The sequence below is a fragment of the Macaca nemestrina genome, chromosome 4, assembly GCF_043159975.1.
Source record: "Macaca nemestrina isolate mMacNem1 chromosome 4, mMacNem.hap1, whole genome shotgun sequence".
In the NCBI taxonomy this organism is placed as follows: Eukaryota; Metazoa; Chordata; class Mammalia; order Primates; family Cercopithecidae; genus Macaca; species Macaca nemestrina.
Genome location: NC_092128.1, coordinates 31,341,971 through 31,367,510, shown reverse-complemented (window position 1 = coordinate 31,367,510; position 25,540 = coordinate 31,341,971).

Sequence of the window (25,540 nt, the reverse complement as noted above, 5' to 3'; positions counted from 1 at the left end):
CAGTATATATTATTGTGGCATCTGAATTCTTAACACAAACCATATAGAAAAATGAAGCAACTTTATCAACTGCAGTACAATGCTTTTGCACAGTTTATTTTGCCTTTAATTTTACAGACTCTGTTCATTCCCAAAGTTACTTAAATCAGTAGCTTTACCCCCAATCCCTTCAATTAAGTGGTTTCATATATTTGTAATACAATTAGACTATTTTGTCACATTCTGCATTCTATTTCTGACCTTCAACATGACTTTTAAAAATTTACATACATTAAAGTTCACTATTTGTGCTGTAAAGTTCTATAGTTTTTGACAAATGCATAATGTTATGTATCCACCACTATAGTATCATACAGAATAGTTTCACCATTGTGAGAAACCCTGGTGCTTTACCTGGTAACCATGATCTTTTTACCATTGCTGATATTTTGGGCTTTTTTGTTTGTTTTTTGTTTTGCCTTTTCCAGAACGTCATATAACGGAATTAGAGAGCATATAGCATTTCCAGACTGGCTTCTTTCACTTAGCAATATGTGTTTAAGTTTATCTATGTCTATTCATGGCTTGAGAGTTCATTTCTTTTTAGTAATGAGTAATGTTTTATTGTATGGATGCACCACAGTTTATCCGTTCACCTATTGAAGGACACCTTGGTTGCTTCCAAGTTCTGGCAATTATAAATAAGTTTACTATAAACATTTACGTGCAGGTGTGCAAGTTTTTGTGTGAACATACATTTTCAACCCATTCAATTAAATACAAAGGAGCATAATGTGTTGTATGGTAAGACTACGTGTAGCTTTGTTAAAAAAATAAAAATAAGTAAAAGTAAAAATAAACTGCCAAAGTGTTTTCCAAAGTGACTGCACCATTTTGCATTCCTAGCCACAATGGATGATAGTTCCTGTTACTTTGCATCCTTGCCAGCAATTGGTTTTGCCAGTTTTTTGTATTTCAGCTATCTTAAATATAACGGAATTTCATTCTTGTTTTAATTTGTAATTCTCTAACAAAAAATGATGTTGGACATCTTTCCATATGCTTATTTGCCATCTGTACACATTCTCTGGTGAAGTTTCAGTTCAGACCTTTAACCCATTTTTTTGTTTAAGAGGTGGAGTCTTACTATGTTGTCCAGGTTGGATTCAAACTTCTGGGCTCAAGTGATCCTCCCACCTCAGCCTCCCAGGTAGCTGAGATTACAAGTATACATACTCCACTGTGCCCAACTTCGCCCACATTTTTTTTTTTTTTTAGACATAGTCTTGCTCTGTTGTCCAGGCTGGAGTGCTGTGGCGCGATCTCAGCTCACTGCAAGCTCTGCCTCCCGGGTTGACGCCATTCTCCTGCCTCAGCCTCCCAAGTAACTGGGACTACAGGCGCCCACCACCACACTCAGCTAATTTTTTGTAGTTTTAGTAGACACAGGTTTCACCGTGTTCTCCAGGATGGTCTCAATCTCCTGACCTCATGATCCGCCCACCTCGGCCTCCCAAAGTGCTGGGATTAGAGGCGTGAGCCACCGTGCCAGGCCTGCCCACTTTTTAAATGGATTTAAGAGTTCTTTGTATATTTTGGATACAAGTCCTTTATCAGATATATGTTTTGCAAATATTTTCTCCAAGTCTGTGGTTTGTCTTTTGATTTTCTTAACAATGTCTTTTGCAGAGCAGAAAATTTTAATTTTAATAAAGTCCAATTTATCAATTTTTTTCATTCATCATGCTTTCGGTTTATATCTAAAAACTCATCACCAAATGTGAAGTCATCTAGATTTTCTTCTGTGTTTCCTTCCAGAATTTTTATAGTTTTGCATTTTACATCTAGATTTATAAACCATTTTGAGTTAATTTTATGAAATGTGCAAGGTCTGTGTCTAAGTTCATTTCTTAGCATATGTTCCAATTGTTGAACGTTTGTTGAAAAGACCATCCTTTCTCCATTGAATTGCCTTTGCTCCTTTATCAAATATTAACTGGTTGTATTTGTGTCGATCAATTTCTGGGCTCTCTATTCTGTTCCTTTGATCTATGTGTCTGTTCTTTCACCAACACCATACTGTCTTGATTACGTAGCTTTAAAGTAAGTCTTGAAATTGGGTAAAGTGCGTCCTCTAACTTTACTCTTCTTCCACATTGTATTGGAATCTGCATCCTTGCCTTTTCATATAAACTTTAGAATCAGTTTGTCAATATCTATAAAATAGTTTGCTGGGATTTTGATTGGGATTTCATTGAGTCTACAGATCAAGTTGGGAAGAATTGACATTTTAATAATACCGAGTTTTCCAATCCATGAACATGAACTATCTCTTCATTTATTTAGGTCTTCTTTGATTTATTTCATCAGAGTTTTATAGTTTTCCCCATAAAGATCCTGTATATATTTTGTTAGATTTATATCTAAGTATTTTACTTTTGTGGTGCTTCATTTTGATAAATGCTATCATTTAAAAAATCCCAATTCCAATTGTTTATTGCCGGTATAAAGGAAAGCAACTGGCTTTTATAAGTTAACCTTATATCCTGAGAAGTACTGTTAATTCCTGGAGGTTTTTGTTCAATTGGTCGGTTCTTTGGAATTTTACATATAAGCAATCATGTCAACAACGACAGTTGTATTTCTTCCTTCCCCATCTATGTATCTTTCGTTTCCCTTTCTTGTCTTATTGCACCAGCTAGGACTTCCAATATGATGTTGAATAGGAGTGGTGAGAGAGAACATCTTTCCCTTGTTCTCAATCTTGGGTAAATGTCCAGTTACTCACCATCAAGTCTGATGCTAGCTTTAGTTTAGTTTTACTTTTTTATCTTCTGGAAATTTTATTCTGCTCGTTGCTTATTTCCATGTGACTACTGCCCTTTCAAACTTGTAATTGTGCTATAATGCATTTTATTCTTTATTCTTTCTCTTATTTACTTATTTATTTTTATTTTACCTATTTCTGTTTTTTATTTTTTAATTTTTCATCTTTTTGTTTTTTTATATTTACTTTTATTTCTTTTTGATTTTTTGTAGAGATGGGGGTCTCACTCTACTGGTCAGGCTCGTCTCAAACTGCTGGCCTCAAGTGATCTTCCCACATCAACCTCCCAAAATGTTGAGATTACAGGCCTAAGCCACTACACTCTGCTTATGATGCATTTTAATATAATAGCTGGAAGAGTTAGTACCCTTTTCATTACTCTTTATTCAGAACTTTTCTAATTCATCCACTCAAGTTTATTTTTCAGTTGAGCAATAGTATCATTTTGTCAATTAAAAACTTTGAGCCAGGAGCAGTGGCTCACACCTGTAATCCTGGAAATTTGGGAGGCCAAGGTGGGTGGATTGCTTGAGCCTAGGAGTTAAAGACCAGCCTGGGCAACATGGCAAACCCCATCTCTCAAAAATACAAAAAAACAAAAAAAAACAAAAAAACTAGCAGGGCATGGTGGAGCCTGCCTGTAGTCCCAGTTACTCAGGAGGCTGAGGTGGGAGGATCACTTGAGCCCCAGAGGTTGAGACTGCAGTGAGCCATCATCATGTCACCGCACTCCAGTCTGGGCGACAGAATGAAACTGTCTCAAAAAAAAAAAAAAAAAATTGGACGGTATAATAATTAATTTAGAAAGAATTGTCATCTTCACAATAGCAAGTCTCCCTATCCAAGGCAATATGTATTTTTTAACAGACTTTACTGTTTAGAGCAGTTTTAGGTTCACAACAAAATTAAATGCAAGGTGCAGAGATTTCCCATCTACCCTTTGCCCCACACCTGCATAACTCCCCCTGTTATCAATATCCCCAACCAGAGTGGTACATTTGTTACAACTGATGAACTTAAGCTGTGGGATTTTTGTAGATTTCTTTATCAAATTGAGGAAGTTCTCCTCCATTCCTAGTTTGCTGAGCATTTTTATCCTGAGTAGGTATTGGGTTTTGTTAAATGCTTTTTTTACGTCAGCTGATACGATTGTATGATTTTTTTTCTTCTTTAGCTTGTTGATGTGGTGGATTACATTGAATGGTTTTTAATGTGGAACCAGCTTAGAAACCTGAAATAAATCCCACTTGATCATGCTGTATAATTCTTTTTAGACAGTGTTGGATTTGATGTGCTAATATTTTGTTGAGAATTTTTGCATCCAGGTTCATAAGCAATGTTGGTCTGTGTTTTCCTTTTTTGCAATGTCTTTATCTCTTGGTATTAGGGTGATATTGGCCTCATAAAACAAGTTAGGAAGTGTTTCCTCAGCTAGCCAGCTTTGAGGGTAAGGATTTATCAAGCAGACGTAGCTCAGGCTGAGAGACACATGAAGTTCATCTCCTGTAACAGCATCTGGGACAGTATGGCTCAGTAATTAACAATGGGAATTCTACAGACATCAAACCTCAGTTCCCATCCCAGCCGTGTCATGCCATCTGCATGATCTTGGATCAGTTAACTGTCAATTCAACAAATAATTATTGAACATGTGCCAGGCACTGTGAATAAAAAGCACAGAAATCTCTGCCCTCTTGGAGCCTACATCCTTTTTTTAAGCTTACATTTTAAAACTTTCTGTGCTTCATTTTTCTGCATGTATAAAATAAAAATGACAATAGCAGCTACATCATAGGACTGTTGTGAATGTTATATAAATTAATAAATGTAGAACATTCTATATGAGTGTTGTATGTTATTACTATTAATATTACTATTGTGTACTGGCAGTTAATATTATTATCTATTGACTGAGTTCTGTAGTTATAGTCTAGGAGACTCCCAGGCCATCCTCCCTGCTCCTACTCTGTGCTCCTGTTATTTCCGTCTCTCTGCTTCTTCAGTTGGCCTTTTTTATCTTTGGGGTCACCAGCCTATTATATGAAACTTCTTCTCTGGCCTAGATTTATCTTGCCTAGGAGATAGTTGGGTGGCTATCTTTCTGCTGCTTTTGAAAACCACCAAAACTTTAACAGGCATTGTGGCTCATTCCCATAATCCCAGCATTTTAAGAGGCTATGGCAGAAGGATTGTTTGAGGGCAATAGTTCGAGACCAGCCTGGGCAACATAGTTTTTTGGTAGAAACCCCCATCTCAAAAAAGAGAGACACAGAATGAGAGAGAGAGAGAGAGAGAGAGAGAGAGAGAGAGAGAGAGAGAGAGAAGGAAGGAAGAAAGGAAGGTAGGAAGGAAGGAAGGAAGGTAGGAAGGAAGGAAGGGAGGGAGGGAAGGGAAAGAAAGAGACTGGGCGCAGTGGCTCACGCCTGTAATCCCAGCACTTTGGGAGGCTGAGGCGGGCGGATCACGAGGTCAGGAGATCAAGACCATCCTGGCAAACACGGTGAAACCCCGTCTCTACTAAAAATACAAAAAAAATTAGCCAGGAGTGGTGGCGGGTGCCTGTAGTCCCAGCTACTGGGGAGGTTGAGGCAGGAGAGTGGCGTGAACCCGGGAGGCGGAGCTTGCAGCGAGCCGAGATCGCGCCACTGCACTCCAGCCTGGGCAACAGAGCGAGACTCCATCTAGAAAGAAAAGAAAAGAAAAGAAAAAAGAAGGAGGAGTAGGAGTAGGAGGAAGAAGAAGAAGAAGGAGAAGGAGAAGACAACAAAAAACCCCTGATAATTGTAATACCAGCAGCCTGGCAGACCGGCTGCATTGGCATCACCCTGGACTAGTTAGAAATGCCATAAAAGCTTGACCCATCCCCAGATCAGGAAGACAGATTTAAGCATTAGCCTCCTGTCTCCTTGCCAGTCTACTTGCAGTAAAGCTTTTTAAAAAATAACTGAGCACAGTGGCTCATGCCTGTAATCCCAGCACTTTAGGAGGCTGAGACTGGAGGATCACTTGAGCCCAGGAGTTCAAGACCAGCCTGGGCAACATAGTGAGAACCCATCTCTATAAAAATTAGCCAGGCATTGGTGGCACACACTTGTAGTACCAGCTCCCCTCCCAATGAGGTTGAGGAGGTCGGATTCCTTGAGCCTGGGAAGTCGGGGCTGCAGTGAACAATGCTTACACCACGGAACTCTAGCCTGGATGACAGAGTGAGACCCTGTCTCTAAAAAAAAAAAAAGAAAAAGAAAAATACCCAAATTTTTGCATTTTTTAAAGGGAAGGGGATAAGAAGCATAAGCCACCAATAGTCCAGGTCTTTGCCTATGTGCTTTCTGAAGGTTGTGGAGTCTTAGCCTGGCCTAGGTTAAAGTGGCAGGGGGCGCTGTATTTTTTCTAGCCATCACTGAAAATCAGGCTGTGTCAAGCCCCACATAGGAAAACTCAGTATTCCATTGCTTAGCAAGACCCAGAGGAAATGGGAAAGAAAATTCACTCCCTAAGGATAAGGGTCCTACTGCTCTGCCAGGAATCCAGAGCTCTTCAGCTTTACTCTGCCCACAAAGGCCCCCAAAGCAACACCTACTCAGCCCAACAAAAGCATTACACTACCCAGAGAACAAGCTATGTAAAGATAGGTGATTATAAATTAAGTCTCATCACTATCTTCGGCTTGGAACCATTGAATGCAATAGCCACACTTGAAAGGAACCATTGTCCCAGGTTTCATTATCAGTCTAGCTGGCATCTCCTCCACTGCTAATCCTCACTCATCCAATTCCTCTTCACTGCTCCTCAGGTTCACTTCTTGGTTCTGAATCAAAACAGCTCTACTCTCTGAAGTCTCCGATACCTGAAATCAATGATGTTAGCCCTCCCTGGCCTGCTCCACATTTCTCTTTTTTTTTCTAGAAGACAGCCCAACACTAATGTTTAGAGGAAACTTCTTTTTACTCTCTGATTGTATTGCCTTCTCCCACTCTCCAGCATTTAGACCTTTCATGGCAACCCTTTCTTTACCTCCTATGCTGGTTTCTCTTCAGCATCCTACTTTTATAATTGAATGCATAATTATAATTGTCTCAACCACTGTTTGGAAAGAAAGCTCTGTGGAGCTGCTTGACCTCAGACACCTGGGTAAGTCACCTGGGGTTCTGGCTGATCCCCACCAGGTCAGCACCGTGGCCCCCCCTGCAGTCTGCCCAGTGCTCTGCATTTGCAGGGACACAGCCTGAGAATAATTGTCAGCAACCCAGGCTCCCTTCATTGCCGAGAGCCTCAGCAGTGTGACAGGAGGAGAGATAGGGCAAGAGGATGTGCAGACTTGGGAAAGCGGTGGCTTTAGTGAGTGCGCTGAAGTCCCAGTTCCCCTCCGGCACTGGATCTCTGGACACCCCCACCCTGCACTGTGTGTCTGACTTTCTTTAGGGATGGAACTGAAAAGACAGGCTCTGGAATCCAACAGAGTTAAATTCTCTGGGTGTTGGAGGAAGCTGGGTCTGAGAATGGAATGCTTCTTCTTTTTCTTGAAAAAATGAGGAATCTATTTTAAAACAACTGACAAAAAGATCAATCAAATTATCTAACGTGATTGTCCAAAGGTGCTAATCTTTTTTTTTGTTTTGAGATGAATCTCTGTCCTCTAGGCTGGAGTGCAGTAGCGAAATCTCAGCTCACTGCAACCTCCGCCTCCCGGGTTCAAGCGATTCTTCTGCCTCAGCCTCCCGAGTAGCTGGGACTACAGGCATGCACCACCACACCTGGTTAATTGTTTTGTATTTTTAGCAGAGACGGGGTTTTACCATGTTGGCCAGGCTGGTCTTGAACTCCTGACCTCAAGTGATCCACCCGCCTCAGCCTCCCAAAGTGCTGGGATTACAGGCATGAGCCACCGTGCCCGCCCCAAAGTTGCTAATCTTAGTAACTCAGAATAACAATTATGTTGGATCAGTAGTAAATAATGCTAATTTTCACTTGAGCCCAAGAGTTTGAGACCAGCCTGAGCAACCTAGGGAGACCCATCTCTACACAAAATACAAAAAAAAAAAAAAAAAAAGCCAAGAAAAAACAACAACAATAACAAAAAACTAAAAACAAAAAATTAGCTGAGAGTGTTGGTGCACACCTATAGTACCAGCTACTTGGGAGGCTAAGGTAGGAGAATCACTAGAGCCCGGGAGGTCAAGGCTGCAGTGAGCTGGGATGGCATCACTGCACTCCAGCCTGGGTGACAGAATGAGACCTTGTCTCAAAATAATAACAATAATAATAATAATAATTTTATTTCTGGAATTTTCTTTTCTTCTTCTTTTTTTTTTTTTTTTTTTTTTTTTTTTTTGAGACGGAGTCTTGCTCTGTCGCCCAGGCTGGAATGCAATGGTGCAATCTTGGCTCACTGCAACCTCCGCCTCCTGGACTCAAGCTATTCTCCTGCCTCAGCCTCCAGAGTAGCTGGGATTACAGGCGTCCACCACCATGCCTGGCTAATTTTCATATTTTTAGTAGAGATGGGGTTTCACCATGTTGGCCAGGCTGGTCTCGAACTCCCGACCTCATGATTCGCCCACCTCGGCCTCCCAAAGTGCTGGGACTACAGGCATGAGCCACCATGCCTGGCCCTTCTTTTCTTTTAATTTGTGGTAAAATATACATAACATAAAACTTGCCTCTTTAACCATTTTTTACAGGTACAATTCATTGCTATTAAGTGCATTCACAATGTTGTACAACCATCACCACCATCCATCTCCAGAAGTGTTTCATCATTCCAAGCAGACACTCTGTACCCCTTGAACAGTAACTCCCCAACTCTTCCTCCACTCAGCCCTTCGTAAACTCTATTCTACTCTCTGTCTATGTGAATTTGCCTATTCTAGGTACCACATATGCATGAAACCATACAATATGTGTCCTTTTGTGTGAGGCTTATTTCACTTCGCATGATGTTCATGAGAATAGATTTCTTATGCATGCTTTCTCTTCCCTCCTTCTTATCACCCTTACCTCAGTGAAAAATGAAAGCTTGGCTGGGCACAGTGGCTCACATCTGTAATCCCAGCACTTTTGGAGGCCGAGGTGGGCAGATCACGAGGTCAAGAGATCGAGACCATCCTGGCCAACTTGGTGAAACCCCGTCTCTACTAAAAATACAAAACATAGCTGGGCATGATGGCGCATGCCTGTAGTCCCAGCTACTTGGGAGACTGAGGCAGGAGAATCGCTTGAACCCAGGAGGCGTAGGTTGCAGTGAGCCAAGATTGTGCCACTGCACTCCAGCCTGGCAAAAGAGTGAGACTCCATCTGAAAAAAAGGAAGAAAGAAAGAAAGAAAGAAAGAAAGAAAGAAAGAAAGAAAGAAAGAAAGAAAGAAAGAAAGAAAGAAAGAAAGAAAGAAAGAAAGAAAGAAAGCTGCTTTTGAAGCTATTGGTAGAGCCTTGGGCAATAATGAAGATGTCAGTCTATGAAGATGAAGGCCAAAGGTAAAACAAGTGTGCAAAGGTGTCGGTCTATGAAGAACAGACTCCCTTAGAGTTTACATATCTATCTGTTTTTTTGTTTTGTTTTGTTTTGTTTTGTTTTTTTGAGGCAGGGTCTTGCTCTGTTACACAGGCTAGAGTGCAATGGCATGATCTTGGCTTACCGCAACCTCAACCTTCTGGACTCAAGCGATCCTCCTGCTTTAGCCTACTTAGCTGGGATTACAGGCATGTACCACCACACCAGGCTAATATTTTGATTTTTAGTAAAGATGAGGTCTCACTATGTTGCACAGGTTGGTCTCAAACTCCTGAACTCAAGCAATCCTCTCTCACCTGAAGTGCTGGGATTACAGGCACGAGCCATCACATCCAGCCAGAGTTTACGTATCATGAGTTCTGGCAGAGCCCCACATGAGAGAGAAGGCATGGCAAGAGAAATTCATCAGCTCACAGAGATACCAAGCAACTCAAACAAGATATGGCAGCTTGTCTCTCTCCCCATGTTTCTTCTGGCCAAACCTGGGCTGGAGTTGCCCCAAGCATCACAGCAGGGGAATTCCCACAAGGGAGGGCCCAAGCCATCCTAAGATGGGGCTGGTAGGGATTCCAAAGAAAGAAGCACTAAATGCCAGGATGATGAGTCCAACGCATCTATTAGGGGAAACATATACAGAGTGGCCTGCAGCAATGCTTGCGGTGGACAGTGAGAGAAAAGGGAAGGTCTACCTAGGTATGTCCACATCGAGGGTGTCAGGATATGGAGTCTATATGAGGAATTTGGCTCAGGGCTGGGGCCGGTTTCTTTCAGTGTTTTGGGCAACAACTTAGATACCTTTATTAGTGCCCGGGAATGTTCAAGGCCCCAGGCTGGGTTCAAGCCTGCTGGGGAAAACCTGTAGCTGGCTGGATCACAGAGTGGTCAAGGCACTCTGTTATTTTTGGTCTGGACACAGAAAGAAAGTGGGGGTAACTAGGGGACACAGCACCTCAGATGCTTGGATTTCTCTGAACTGAAGAGTAAGACGCCTTGAGCTCTGATCTGGTTAGTGAGGCAATAAAGAGTTAGCGGCAAAACAGAGGAATTAAGGTCCTAGAGTGAGTCCTGCCTCCTAGTTCTTTCTCTGCCAATCCAGTCTCAATTTTTAGAAGACATTAAAGCTGTAATCTTAAAAACTCATGGAGTAGGAAACAAAGGGAGAAATTTGAAGTGGGAAGACGGAGCATGTGGGAGGGGAAGGCAGAAAAAGAAAGCATGGGAAACTCCCTCTTCTCGACTTCTGGCTTCTTCTGTCCTGCCCATCCAGGGACAGTGGGAAGACACCGTTGTCAAGTGTGTGGAGGGGAGGACATTGCCTAGAAAAACTGAGATTTAGGCCAAACTCTGCTGCTTCTTTTTGCTGTGAAACCTCAGCTTTCTATGAATAGACTAACCCTAGTTCATCTTTTTATTTTCATCAAAGGGAATTGTGTTCATTTGCTATACAGCTGCCTAACAAAGTACTACAAACTGAGGGACTCAGACTACATACATTTATATTGCCTCACAGTTCTGGGGGCTAGAAGCCTGAGATCCAGATGTTGGCAGGACCATGCTTCCTCTGAAGGCACCAGGGAAGGATCTGCTCCAGGCCTTTCTACTAGCTTCTGGTAGTTCCTTGGCTTGCGTCAGCATAACTGAAATCCTCACGTGGTGTTCACCCTCTGTGTGTGTGTGTGTGTGTGTGTGCGCACATGCGCGTATGTATCTCTTCACTGTGTCTCTCCATTCTTTTCCTAAGGACACCAATTTTATTACTCATTTTCATGCTGCTGATAAAGACATACCTGAGACTGGGTTATTTATAAAGATAAAGAGGCTTAATGGACTCACAGTTCCACATGGCTGGGAAAGCTTCCCAATCACGGCAGAAGGCAAAAGGCACGTCTTACATGGCTGCAGACAAGAAAGAATGAGAGCCAAGTGGAAGGGGAAACCCCTTATAAAACCATCAGATCTCATGAGACTTATTCCCTACCATGGGAACAGTATGGGGAATACTGCCCACATGATTCAATTATCTCTCACTAGGTCCCTCCCACAAGCACATGGGAATTATGGGAGCTACAATTCAAAATAAGATTTGAGTGGGGACACAGCCAAACCGTATCAGCAGTCATGTTGGATTAGGTCCCATCCTATGCCAGTATGCCCTCATCTTAACTAATTACACCTGCAATGACCCTAGCTCCAAACACAGTCACATTATGAAGTACTGGGAAGTGAGGACTTCGACATGTGAATTTTGGGAAGACACAATTTAACCCATAACAGAAATGATTCCATTGTTTTAATTAGCACCTCTCTTACAGTAACCCCTTAGCACTGAGGCCTGGAGAGAGATTGCCAGACCCCTTCTAAACCACGTCCCCAAGAACCAAGCATCTTCTGTTCTCTTCTTTCCTGCCTGGCCCCAAAGATGAGGTCCTACCCTGCTTCCAAGGCAAGGACTGTAGAGTGAGTGCCCAGCAAGGCAATAATTCTCCTGGTTCTCACCAACATGCCATTTATCCTTTCATCCTCACCACAAGCACTTATTTTGGGGCCACTCCATGGGGCAGACATGGGGTCAACACCACTTTCTACCATCATCATGTTCTTGGTAGTGCTTTTAGATTTCAGTTTAGATTCATCCTTTCTTTCCCTGAAAGTTCTAGGCCTCAGGGTGAGGAGAAGACCAGGAGCTGTTCAGAGTCCATCTGACAAACACAGTCTTCAAGTTACTTGCTGCCTCCTGGAGACACCTGACTATAGGACCAGGATGTGTGGGGTAGAGGAAGAGGCCAGAGCACTGGGTATGCATGCCAGCAAGGCTTCTGTTGGGCAGCCCAAGGGCAGCATTTGGCCTCTAGCATTTGACCTAGAGGGAAGAAACCTCTAAAAGGGGGCAAAGGCTCTGATAATGAGGATAGGGTTGAGACAATCAAGGACTATGAAAGTAAATTCCCTTCTTAAAAAGCACTCCTAGGACTTCTGAAATTTCTCAGATATTGTCATCTCTGTCTTAACCCAAGAACAAGATTAGAGTAGACTGGACTCCCTCTAATCTCTAAATTGTAGGATCAGAAATTTTCTTGGAAGACAAAGGACAAACAAGTTGGGTAAAAGGGAAAAAAATTACCCAAGGTGCTGAATAAAAGTTTCCGTAGGAGGAACATAGAGAATTGCCACAGTGACTTGAAGCAATGACTCATCCAGCCTGATGGAAAAAACAAAGATGGGTGAGCAAGAGGCCTTGTGGGATAAGAAAAAATGGGCATATGTGGTGAATATTATGAAACGAAGAGGTCTTTGGCAATGCCCCAGGCCGCTGTGTGGGGCGGGGGGTGGGGGGAAGGCGGGGGATGGTCTCTAAGAGACTTCCAAAAACAATGACTCATGTATAGTTTAACTGGTAGAAGGACTATGAACTTGAATTTAGGAGTCAAATAAAGTGGGTTGGAATCCTGACCTCCTGAGCCTCAGTTTTATTGTCTTTATAATGGAAACATGTCTTCTATGAGATAATTATAGTAATTTCGTGAGATAATATGATAATATATATAAAATATCTAGTAATGTGCCTGTCCCATTGTAGAGATTGAATAAATGGTAGTTTTTATAATTTACTGAAGCACCAATAGAAAGCAACAAGAGAATTCTTAGCTATCAAAAATCACAAGCATAGAGTTTACATAGCTACACTGAAATAGTGCACAGCAAAACAAGGCTAAGCAAAAAACTCAATAGCAAAAAGTCTTTTGCTGCTTTTCTAGGCTGCTGTTTTACGGTCACATGGGATTCACTCCTATTCATTCTTCTCACTTAGGTGAATTCTATCTGGAGGCTAGAACAGTATAAACATCAATCACGCTGTCACTGAAGAGAAGCAATTTGCTGTCCTTCCAGGGTGCACTCTGGATTGTTTTGGCCAGTAGACAGAACTGGTGGGACCAAGGCATGCAGTGTAGCAGTGACACTATTCCCCGAATGCGTGATTAAAACTGAGCTTTTGGGCTTTTCTCTAGCATTGTACAATCAGCACTCCCTCCTTCTTCCCCTGTGGGGAATTGACCCTGAGAAACGCCCTCCTTCTCTTTGGAGACTGGGGTGGGAGGGAGGTGAGGGCCTCTGTAAGCACCCAAGCAGTTCAGGGCCACCTTGTTGGGGAAAAGTTCATCAGTGCCACCTACTTTCTAACCAATTACAATATTTTCTGTGAGCATTTATTACACTCCCACTACGTTCTGACTCCTTTTCTCTCTCTTGCATTTCCTGGTCCCAGAAAGTTCTCACACTGATATGAGATGCAGACTGAAAATCTTTGAGGAAAATTATGTATTAAGGTGGAATATATTTTTGTGCGGTGCTGTTTAGTTATAATTTGTTTATTTTCAGTTTAGGGGAAGAGACAAAGCCATTTAACAACATGGAGAAGGCATAAGCAAGAAATAAGATGAATGGGAGGAAAACAGAAAGAAGAAGGGAAGTGAATGACTAGTGGAGTCTGTGTACCTGTAAACATTAGGGTAATTGAACAGATTTTCCCGTTTGTCTGTCCTGGCTAGGAAGATGTAAATGGTCTCATATCTTAGGGAACAGCAAGCTAGAAATCTAACTTCCTTGAAATTCCAAGAGTAGCAACCCCCAGGAAGAGAATCCATTCTAATCTTTCCAGGGGAACTCAAATACCAAGATGGAAATGTTTAAAGTTATAGTTAAAATGAATGAACATCCTTGTGTTGGCTCCTGAATCTATGGATCCAGAGTTCAGAAGAGACATTCCTCTTAATCACCTTGTCCTGGCTCCAAGGGCCAGATGGGAGGGGAAAGTTTATGTTTGTTTGGCTATCATGGTGAAAGAGGTGGAGAACCACAGCTTCAAGTGGAGCTTGGTCTGGAGGAGAGGTCTGGGCTGGGGAGATTGTAGTGAGTAGACAACGTACGTATGTGCAGACCTCTTCTGTAGAAGTTGGGTCCCAAATGACTTAGTCAAATTAGGCTCCTTGAAGAATATAGAGTTTGAATCTTCTAGGGCCTTAGGATTTTGATTTTATCATTTGATTTGTAATTAAGAACTTCTAAGCTCTAGGAGCAGGAGAATATTTGAGGGTCAGATGCTTTCTTTCTCTCCTACCTCATTTTGGATTAGAATAGGACATAAATGGCTACAGTCTCAGAAGATGACTTGAAGGAAGACAAACAAAATGATATTACAGTACTTCTTGGAATTATTGCTATTAATGTGAAAGGCAAAATAATAAAGCTTCTAGAAGATATAAGAGAATATCTTTATGACCATATGCCAGATACATCTATTGTAAAATGCTCAACCCTGATTAGAAATCAGGGAAATACAGGCCGGGTGCAGAGGCTCAGGCCTGTAATCCCAGCTGAGATTAATTTTGGGAGGCCAAGGCAGGCGGATCACTTGAGGTCAGGAGTTAAAGAGCAGCCTGGCCAATATGGTGAAACCCTCTCTCTATTGAAAATACAAAAAGTAGCTGGGTGTGTTGGCACACGCCTGTAATCCCAGCTACTTAGGAGGCTGAGGCATGAGAATCGCTTGAACCCAGGAAGGGGAGGTTGCAGTCAGCCAAGATCATGCCATTGCACTCCAGTGTGGGCAACAGAGCAAGACCTGCCTCAGAAAAAAAAAAAAAAAAAAAAAAGAACAGAAAAGAAAAAAAAAAAGAAATCAGGGAAAAGCAAATTAAGACCACAGTGAGATACTGCTACGCATCTACCAAAATGACTGAAATTTAAAAAGACTGACAATATCAAATGTTGGTGAGGATGCAGAACTAGAATTCTCATATATAAAAATACAAAATTAGCCAAGTGAGGTGGCACATGCCTGTAATCCCAGCTACTCAGGAGGCTGAGGCAGGATAATCGCTTGAACCTGGGAGGCGGAGGTTGCGGTGAGCCAAGATCGCACCATTGCACTCCAGCCTGGGCAACAAGAAAAAAAAAAAAAAAAGAAAGAAAGAAAGAAAGAAAAAGAATTTACTATGAACCCTAGAAAACATTACCCAGCAAACCAACAGAACGTTAAACTTTCCTTCTGTCTCTAAAAATTCTGTTAGGTTATTTCTAATGTACATATGTCTTATCACTGTGTTGCAATCGGTATGTAAAACTATTTTGTGTCCTGGCTTTTTATATTGCACTTGATTTACATAAATATAGCTTACATACATGCCATTTAAATAGTTACCTAGTATTTCACTGTGTTTACATACCATAAGTTTTCTTAGCTATTTTCATGTCTTTGGGGCTTTGAGTGGTTTCAGCTTCTCAAGATCGTCATCATATCACTAACCTTATTAAGAACTCCCTAGATTCCAGGCACTCTAAGTAGAACCTTTCATTCATTATTTCATCCACATTGGAGACCAACCCTGTGAGCCAGGCACTAGTTTTATTCCCATTTTACAGATGAGGAAACTGAGATTTGGAGAGATGAAGTAAATTGCAAGTTCCACAAAGAACTTTCACAAACAATTCTTACCCTGACAAACACATTCCATTGTCCTTACTCTCAACCCCTATGTCATAACATTTGCTTTGAACTCCTCTGTTCTTCCCTGGTAATCTTTTTTTTTTCCCTTAGAGTTCCCAAAGTGGAATTGCCAGGTCAAAAGACTTGAGCAATTTTTGAAGGCTCTTATGCATATTCCAGTTTCTTCTCCAGCTACTCTGAACCAATTCGCAATGACATCAGGAAGATTTATGTGAAGGCTCAGAGTCATGTCAAGTGTAGGAAACCCAGCTTTAGGGTCTCTCTGTACAACTTCCCTCACCAAGATGGTGTGTGCTGATGAATGCCTAAATAATACCCTCTTCATTTGACCCTCTTAAAATATTTTAGAAGATCTTGTTTTCCCTTTATTACATGTTTTGTTTGACCGTCAGTACCTAGTAAGAGAGAATTAGATATTTTGGCCCTTTTATGTATTTATTTATTTTGAGATAGAGTCTCACTCTGTTGCCCAGGCTGGAGTGCAGTGGCATGGCTCACTGCAACCTCTGCCTCCCGAGTTTAAGCAATTCTCCTGCCTCAGTGTCCCGAGTAGCTGGGATTATAGGCATATGCCACCAAGCCCAGCTAGTTTTTGGATTTTTAGTAGAGAGGGGGTTTCACTCTATTGGCCAGGCGGGTCTCGAACTCCTGAACTCAGGTGATCTGCCCACCTTGGCCTCCCAAAGTGCTGGGATTACAGGCTTGAGTCACTGCACCTGGCCTTGACCCTTTTATTTTTAAGTAGAGCTTTTGCTTTTATAGTGATTGCTGTTTCTTACCACAGAATCTTTCACTGAGTCACAATTCAGCAAATTCCTATAGGTGTTATGTGAACTTTTGTAAGAAATAGCCACATTTCTCCACCTCTTACCTCTGTTAAAAAACATTGCCCTTTGGAGCTATCATCTCACCCCAGTTAAAATGGCTTTTATCCAAAAGACAGGCAATAACAAATGCTGGCAAAGATGTGAAGAAAATGGAACCTGTACACACTGTTGATAGGAATATAAATTAGTACAACCACCATGGAGGACAGTATGGAGATTCCTCGAAAAATTAAAAATAGGCTGGGTATGGTGGCCCATGCCTGCAATCCCGGCACTTTGGGAGGCCAAGAGAGGAGGTTCATTTCTGAGTCCAGGAGTTTGAGACCAGCTTGGACAACGCAGTGAGACCTCATCTCTACAAAATAAAAATTAAGTTAAAAAATTAGTTGATTGTGGTGGCACATACCTGTAGTGTGCTACTGGGGAGGACCCAGCTACTGCGGAGGCTAAGGCAGGAGGATCACTTCAGCCCAAGAGTTCTAGGCTGCAGTGAGCCATGGTTGTTCCACTGCACTCCAGCTTGGGTGACAGAGCAAGACCCTGTATCAGTAACAACAACAACAAAAATTAAAATAGAGCTACCACACGATCCAGCAATCTCACTGCTAGATATACACCCACAATAAAGGAAATCAGTCTGTGAAAGAGATATAGGCACTCTGGTGTTTACTGCAGCGGTATTCACAATAGCCAAGATTTGGAAGCAACCTAAGTGTCCATTAATAGATGAATGGATAAAGAAACTGTGGTACATATACACAGTGGAATACTGTTCAGCCATAAAAAAGAATAAGATCCTGTCATTTGCAACAACATGGATGGAACTGGAGGACATTATGTTAAGTGAAATAAGCCAGGCACAGAAAGACAAACTTCACATGTTCTCACTTAATTGTGGGAGCTAAAAATTGAAATCACAGAGATAGAATGATGGTTACTAGACGCTGGGAAGGGTAGTGGCATGAGGGATTGGAGGAGGTAGGGATGGTTAAGGGTACAAAAACATAGATAGAATGAATAGGAGCCAGTATTTGATAGCACAACAGGGTGACTACAGTAAACAAAAATTTATTGTACATTTAAAAACAACTAAAAGGGTATAATTGGAACGTCTGTAATACAAAGAAATGATCAATGTTGGAAGTGATGGATACCCCATTTCCCCTGATGTGATTACTACACTTGTACGCCTCTATCAAAGTATTGCACATACCCCATAAATACATTCACCTATTATGTACCCATAGAAATTAAAATTTGAGAAAAAACAAAAACCAAAACACATTGCCCATTATATTACTCATTGTTCTTTAAATAAAGAGTCATGTAATGAAAGGCTTCTAGAATTCAATGTCAAGGGAAATGTTTGTCTCTTCCCATTAAATAATATGCTTACTTTGTTTGATTAGACAGTGAGAATTATATAACCTTAATGTGTCTTCTTTGTTATTGCCTTGGTTACAAGTACTTCTAATTCAAATTTAAAGTTTAACCATTACAATGATCTCACCCTGGGTTTCTGATATTAGAATGTGAGCTCCCAGAATGCAGAGATTTTGTCCATTTTTGTTCCCTGTTCCAGCGACAGAGCTCCAGGCAGAGGGAAACAGCTCAAAGGCTCTGTATTGAGAGCTTAAAAAAAAAAAAACAAAAAAACAAAAAAACGCGGGGCGCAGTGGCTCATGCCTGTAATCCCAGCACACTGGGAGGCTGAGGTAGGAGGATCACAAGGTCAGCAGTTTGAGACCAGCCTGCTCAACATGGTAAAACCTCATGTCAACTAAAAATACAAAAATTAGCCAGGCGTGGTGGTGGCAGGCGCCTGTAGTCCCAGCTACTTGGGAGGTTGAGGCAGGAGAATTGCTTGAATAGGGGAGGCGGAGGTTGCAGTGAGCCAAGATCGTGCCACTGCACTCCAGCCTGGGCAACAGAGTGAGACTCTGTCTCAAAAAAAAAAAAAAAAAAAAAAAAGCAAAAGGCCGGGCGCAGTGGCTCACACCTGTAATCCTAGCACTTTGGGAGCCCAAGGCGGGCAGATTGCCTGAGCTCAGGAGTTCGAGACCAGCCTGGGCAATACGGTGAAACCCCGCCTCTACTAAAAAACAAAAAAAAGTTAGCCAGGCACGGCGGTGAGTGCCTGTAGTCCCAGTTACTCAGTGGGCTGAGGCAGGAGAATTGCTTGAACCCAGGAAGCAGAGGTTGCAGTGAGCTGAGATCATGCCACTGCACTCCAGCCTGGGTGACAGATTGAGACGCCATCTCTCTAAAAAAAGAAAGAAAATGTAAACATTACATAACTCATTGGTAGTTTAGCCTGTTTCAGTTGCTCATAAAGCAACATCCTATCCTCTGAAGCACTCTTAAGAGAGCAAACTCTATTAACTGCTCTCCACTGAACAACAGAGTATGATATAAATAGCAAATATACTTTGCTATTTTACAAAATCGTTTCATATTGGAATTTATGCCACTCTCAGATGCATGAAACAAAGACTTGGAGTAAAGAGGAAATAGATGATTTTCCACCTTTTGGTATCTGTGGTATTTGCGTGGCATGTGGCTGAAATAGATCATTATTCTACCTGAAATAGTTATCCTTCGGGAGAATTAATATGGAGGAGAGTCAAAAAAAGGCACCTGAAAAAAATGCATGGACCATCCTGAAATCCACTGAGTTGACTTCAGCTGCCACCTGAACCCTGGCCTCTTGCCTCAGCTCCTGCCCCTATCCTTTGACTCCCAGCAATGACAAATCTGTCTTCTTGGTGGTAGCTCCACCCTCAGCATTCCAGTTACCCTGTCTCTATTCACAGGTCCTGGGGCCCATTCTTTCACTTCTGGGCTTGCCCCTGCACACTCCTGACCCTTACCATTCACCCAGATCCTGACCTCTTTCTTTGCTTCATCTTCATTGCTCTGGTCCCTAAGCTCTGACAGCTGACACCAGTTTTCCTGGTGAGGACCATGCCCATCCAGTCCAGAGGTCTGGCTTCAGTCTGGATCCTCTCCTGGTGATTCCAGGACCTGCCTTCCCTGGCAGGGCCTCATCTGTAGTCTTGGGGTCACTGATTCTATAGAAATTCATCCTGTCTTCTGATTCCCAAGTCATCCCACTTTATTTAGAAGATCGAGAACATCTAATGCGACTATCTCAACATCTATCTTCTCCTCAAAATGTTTCCGCATCATTACATGACATCTCTTCCTTTACTCTTGACTTTATTTCATTTATTTATTAATTTTTTTGAGACGTGGTTTCCCTCTTATTGCCCAGGCTGGAGTGCAATGGTTCGATCTCAGCTCACTGCAATCTCTGCCTCCGGGGTTCAAGCGAGTCTCCTGCTTCAGCCTCCCAAGTAGCTGGGATTACAGGCATGCGCCACCACACCTGGCTAATTTTGTATTTTTAGTAGAGACGGGGTTTCTCCATGTTGGTCAGGCTGGTCTCGAACTGCTGACCTCAGGTGATCCACCTGCCTCAGCCTCCCAAAGTGCTGGGATTCCAGGTGTGAGCCACCGCGCCTGGCCTGCTCTTGACTTTAAATGAGAACTGTTTTGCTATTAGATTTCCTGTTAGTAGATGGGAGAGCTGCCACCAGCCTCAGTCTTTGGATGATTACATGAGGAAAGTCACCATCCTGGGCTGCTGTGTGAGAAAGAAATACACCTTTGTATTATTTAGGTCACTGAATAATTGTCTGTTCTTTTGTTCCCACAGCTGGCCTCCCTTATCTAATATACAGGAGCAGGCTAAAGTTAAGGTATGTGTGGGTATAGGAAGAGGTGGAGACACATTCTATTGTTGGCAGAAGTTAAATAATATTTATGATTCCATGAACTATACTATGTTGGGATCTGTCCAATGATAGTAACCCCCACTAGGATCCCCAACTTTCACCCTAACTATCCCTGACATTCTTAGGTTCAATTTCCAGAAAACACAAAGGATATATAACAGATATAAGGAATGCAAAGAGAAGGTAAAAGTAAATAAGTCACCTCAGACATTCAAACAGACTGAATACTTCAATTTAGTTCAAAATACACTTACTGAGTGCTTATTCTTTATAAGGCAGTGCCAGGCCTACGGAGAACACAAAAGTTAACAAGATTCATAGGAGCTTATTGCCAAAAAGTTTACTGGTCAGTTCAACTGTTACACAAACAAGTATGACACAAGGAGAGTGCAGTGCACACCACCAGAAAGGCATTATCCAGAAGGTCTGGGGATATAGGGGAGTGAAGAGTCATTTCTGATTGGAGGTCTCTCAGATAACTTTATGGGAAAAACTGTGCCTGAACTGAGCTGTAGAACGGCATTCCAAGTGGAGGGAATTGGGTGTAAGCAAAAAACCAGGGATGGAAAGTTCTGGGTGTGTTTGGGCTGAGATTTTTAGTGTGGCTATTGCTGCTGGAGCCACAGTAAGCAACAGAGGGCAATGTACACAGGGTTATGTCCTTCAGTGGACAGGAGGCCTTCCTGCAGGCACGAGATAGCAGAGAAGTGGAGGAAGCCAATGGTCCCAGGCCTGCACGTTCCCTGAGGCAGGCCTTTAGTACTGGGAGCGCTGGACCAGAGACAGCAACCATGAAACACAGGCTTACTGCTTTTGGCTTTTTGGGTCTGGAGAGAATGAGGGGCCAGGATTCTGCCTTGAAGGAGAGAATGGAGGTCGGATGTGGTGGCTCACGCCTGTAATCCCAGCACTTTGAGAGGCTGAGGTGGACAGATCATGAGGTCAAGAGATCGAGACCATCCCAGCCAACATGGTGAAACCCCGTTTCTACTAAAAATACACAAATTAGCTGGGCATGGCGGTATGCGCCTGTAGTCCCAGCTACTCCGGAGGCTGAGGCAGGAGAATTGCTTGAACTCATTAGGTGGAGGTTGCAGCGAGCCAAGATCATGCCACTGCACTGCAGCCTGGTGACAAACAGAGCGAGACTCCATCTCAAAAAAAGAAAAGAAAAAATACAAAAGAGAGAATGGAGCTTGGGAATAGGCCAGAGTTCTAGAAGGGCAGAATGGCCGGAAGAAAAGAAGAGGCCCAAGGTTCAGGCCACCCTAATATCCAATTCTGATTCCCTCTTTCTTGTCAATCGAAATGCCTTCCCAGCCTCCCCTGCAGCAAGGAGAGGCTTTAGGCCTTAGCATAGGCACTTCTGGGAAAACTTGCTCTCCTAATAAAAATGAGCAGATGTTTCTGGCATTGGTCTTTTCCCTCTTCTCTTTGCTGCCTCCTTCTCCTCTTCCTCCTCCTTTTCCTTCTTGTTCCAGTGTCTGGAGCTGAAGCAGCTATTTTGCAACTACAAAGGAAAAGCCAAGGAAATTGCAGAGATGCCTGCACTGAGATGGTTGAACTTTTAAACAAATACCTCCAGCTTCTTGATCTGTAAGAGAAAAATGTATAGTAGCGTCCACTGTGATCTGCAGTTTTGCTTTCTGCAGTTTCAGTTACCCACAGTCAATTGTGGTTCAAAAACATTGAGATATTTTCAGAGAGTAAGAGAGAATCATTCATATAACATTTATTATAGTATATTGTTATAATTGTTCTGTTTTCTTGTTAGTTATTACTGTTAATCTCTTACTGTGCCTAATTTATAAATTAAACATACATAGGTATGTATATATGCATAGGAAAAAACGATATATATCTGCAGTTTCAGGTCAGGCATCTGCTGGGGGTCTTGGAACATATACCCTTCAGATAAGGGGGGACTTCTGTATGTTTATGCTGTGGTTAATCTAGTTTGCTGTTACTTGCTGAAACTTTAACTCTGAGTTTGCTGACTTCAGGATTGACTTCAGGATTCTGGGGAGAGAAAGGAATCTTTTTTTTTTTTTTTTAAATTAATTAATTTTTTTTTTTTTTTTTTTGAGACGGAGCGCGCTCTGTTGCCTAGGCTGGAGTGCGGTGGTGCAATCTTGGCTCGCTGCAAGCTCCGCCTCCCGGGTTCACGCCATTCTCCCGCCTCAGCCTCCTGAGTAGCTGCGACTATAGGTGCCCGCCACCACACCTGGCTAATTTTTTCTATTTTTAGTGGAGACGGGGTTTCACCGTGTTAGCCAGGATGGTCTGGATCTCCTGACCTCGTGATCCGCCCGCCTCGGCCTCCCAAAGTGCTGGGATTACAAGCCTGAGCCACCGCCCCCGGCCTAGGGATCTTTTCTTTTTCTTTTCTTTTTTTCTTTTTTAGACGGAATCTCCCTCTATCTCCCAGGCTGGAGTACAGTGGCACGATGGGCTCACTGCAAACTCCGCCTCCCGGGTTCACGCCATTCTCCTGCCTCAGCCTCCGGAGTTAGCTGGGACTACAGGCGCCTACCACCGCGCCCGGCTAGCTTTTTGTATTTTTTAGTAGAGACGGGGTTTTACCGTGTTAGCCCGGATGGTCTAGATCTCCTGACCTCCTGATCCACCCACCTCGGCCTCCCAAAGTGCTGGGATTACAGGCCTGAGCCACCGCGCCCAGCCGGAATCTTCATGATATGTTGATCATCTCAGTTTACAGAGTCTCAGAACAGCATGCTACCTTATAATAAAAGTGGTACAATTACATGAAGTTTTTTTAATGCCTTTTTTCTTAGAAATTTGCGAACAAGCAAGATTGGGAATGATATAACTTGACAGTGGTCAAAGCCAACAGCTGTAGCAGGAGGGAATTAATATACAATTATCTAAGGCTACTGAGAACCCAGAGGCATTGATTAATGACATTTGGGAGAACAGAATGAAGGTTGGCTTTGCCATTAAATGACAACAGGACAGGGTACAAAGTTGATCCATTAACTAAAAGTTTTGTAATTGTTACCCAATCACAGACTTATATAAATGCATATTACACTTTCGTAAGTCCTTTATTTTGAGTTATTATGTAGATAGGGCAAATTAGGATGAGCACATTATTATCCTTATATTGAAATAATTTTTTTCTACTATGAGGTTTGAGAAATAATGTCTAAGCCTAAAGCACAGGATTTTTTTTTCTTTTTCTTAACAGTATTTGCATTCCACTTTCAATGTTAAAAAGTAAACTTTCTTGTTGTTTCTTAAAACATTTAAAAAAATGATGGGTTAGGCTATTAAGCATTTTAATCAAGTTTAGGCTACACAAAGCATACAGAAATATTTTTTAAACCTACATAGAAGATTATGGTAACAGATATGACAGCAATATTCAAATTTAATCACCTAATCTGATGCTATGCAATAAATAGTCACCAGTCATATGTGTTACATTAATTAAAATTAAATAACATTAAAAATCTACTTCCTCAGTTGCACTAGCCACATTTCAAGGGCTCATTAGCTGGTGGCTACTGTGTTGGACAGAGCATATATATGACATTTTCGTCATCGCAGAATGTTCTTTTAGACAGCACTGGTTTATAAAACTTGAGTTTGTGAGGCTTTACTTTAAAAAAAAATATACAGTGTATCCTGTCTCCATCCTCATTAGTTGTTGACCTAGAATTGGTTGGCCACCTTTTCTAAGCACTAATGTCCTCCTTTGTGGAAAGAGATTGATTATATCTACTTCATAGGGTTGTTCTAAAAAAAAAAAAGGAGGAGGAGGAGGGTGAAAGGAGAAGCTGAAAAGCAGGTCAGGGCCAGGTGGTGAGGGTGCTATGCTCTGTGGGGTGGGGGATAGTGGGGTGGGGAAGGCACTGCAATTTTAAGGAAGGAGTTGATATGATTGAATTTTTTTTTTTTTTTTTTTGAGACAGTCTTGCTCTGTCATACAGGCTGGAGTGTAGTGGCAGCATCTCGGCTCACTGCAACCTCCGCCTCTCGGGTACAAGCAAGTCTCCTGCCTCAGCCTCCCTAGTAGCTGGGATTATAGGTGCGCACCACCATGCCCGACTAATTTGTGTATTTTTAGTAGAGACGGGGTTTTGCCATTTTGGCTAGGCTGGTCTCAAACTCCTGACCTCAGGTGATCTGCCTGCCTTGGCCTCCCAAAGTACTGGGATTACAGGTGTGAGCCTCCGCACCTAGCTGAAAATTGCATTTTAGAAAGAACATCGGGTTAGTAGTATGGGGAATGGGTTGAAGCTGGAGATGGGCTTGGAAGAACGGAGGCAGAAAGTTATTCCAGTGTTGAGTTTTCTCCTGTTTTCCCAAAGGAAACTTACTGGAGAGTTGAAAACTCTTTCTTTGCTTAGCTTCTGAATTCTACAGGTGCAGGCCTAGGATGAAAGGAACATGCTTGGATATCTTGGAAGCAGGCTAGTCAAATAGCTCAGAGAAGACTATTTATGGTAGAAAGTTCTAGGTTCAAATCTTGACTCCGTCCTTATTAGCTGTTGACCTAGAGTTGGTTGATCACCTTTTCTAAGCACTAATGTCCTCCTTTGTGGAAAGAGATTGACTCTATCTACTTCATAGGATTCTTCTAAGGGTTAAATTATGTAATGTAGGTAAAAGCACGTAGCACAGAGTCTGTTTAGCGCATATGTTTAGTGCTCAATATATTCAGGCCATTATTACTGAGAGGAACATATTTCCTAAATTTATTTTCAAGGAAGTTCAAGAAATAGGGTGCTTTGTTTGTTTCAGTGAATCTTGTGCATCTTCAGACTACATTCTGTGTTTGTTCTCCATTGCACAAAAAAAGTCTTCTTTAAGGATTTCAAAGTCCCTTTCCTTCCTGTAAAGGCACAGAGGAAAGATCATGACCTTCAGAGTCATAAGAGCTAGTGTCAAATCCCTTCTTTGCTAGCATTCATTAAAAAATTAACACAAAGATCTAGGCAATGTTCTAAGTCTTTGACATTTACTGACTCATATGATCCTGCAAACCAAAGCAATCCTATGAGGTAGGTCCTATTATCATTTTTATTCTACAGACAAGAAACCTAAGGCACAGAGCTACTACACAGCCTGGT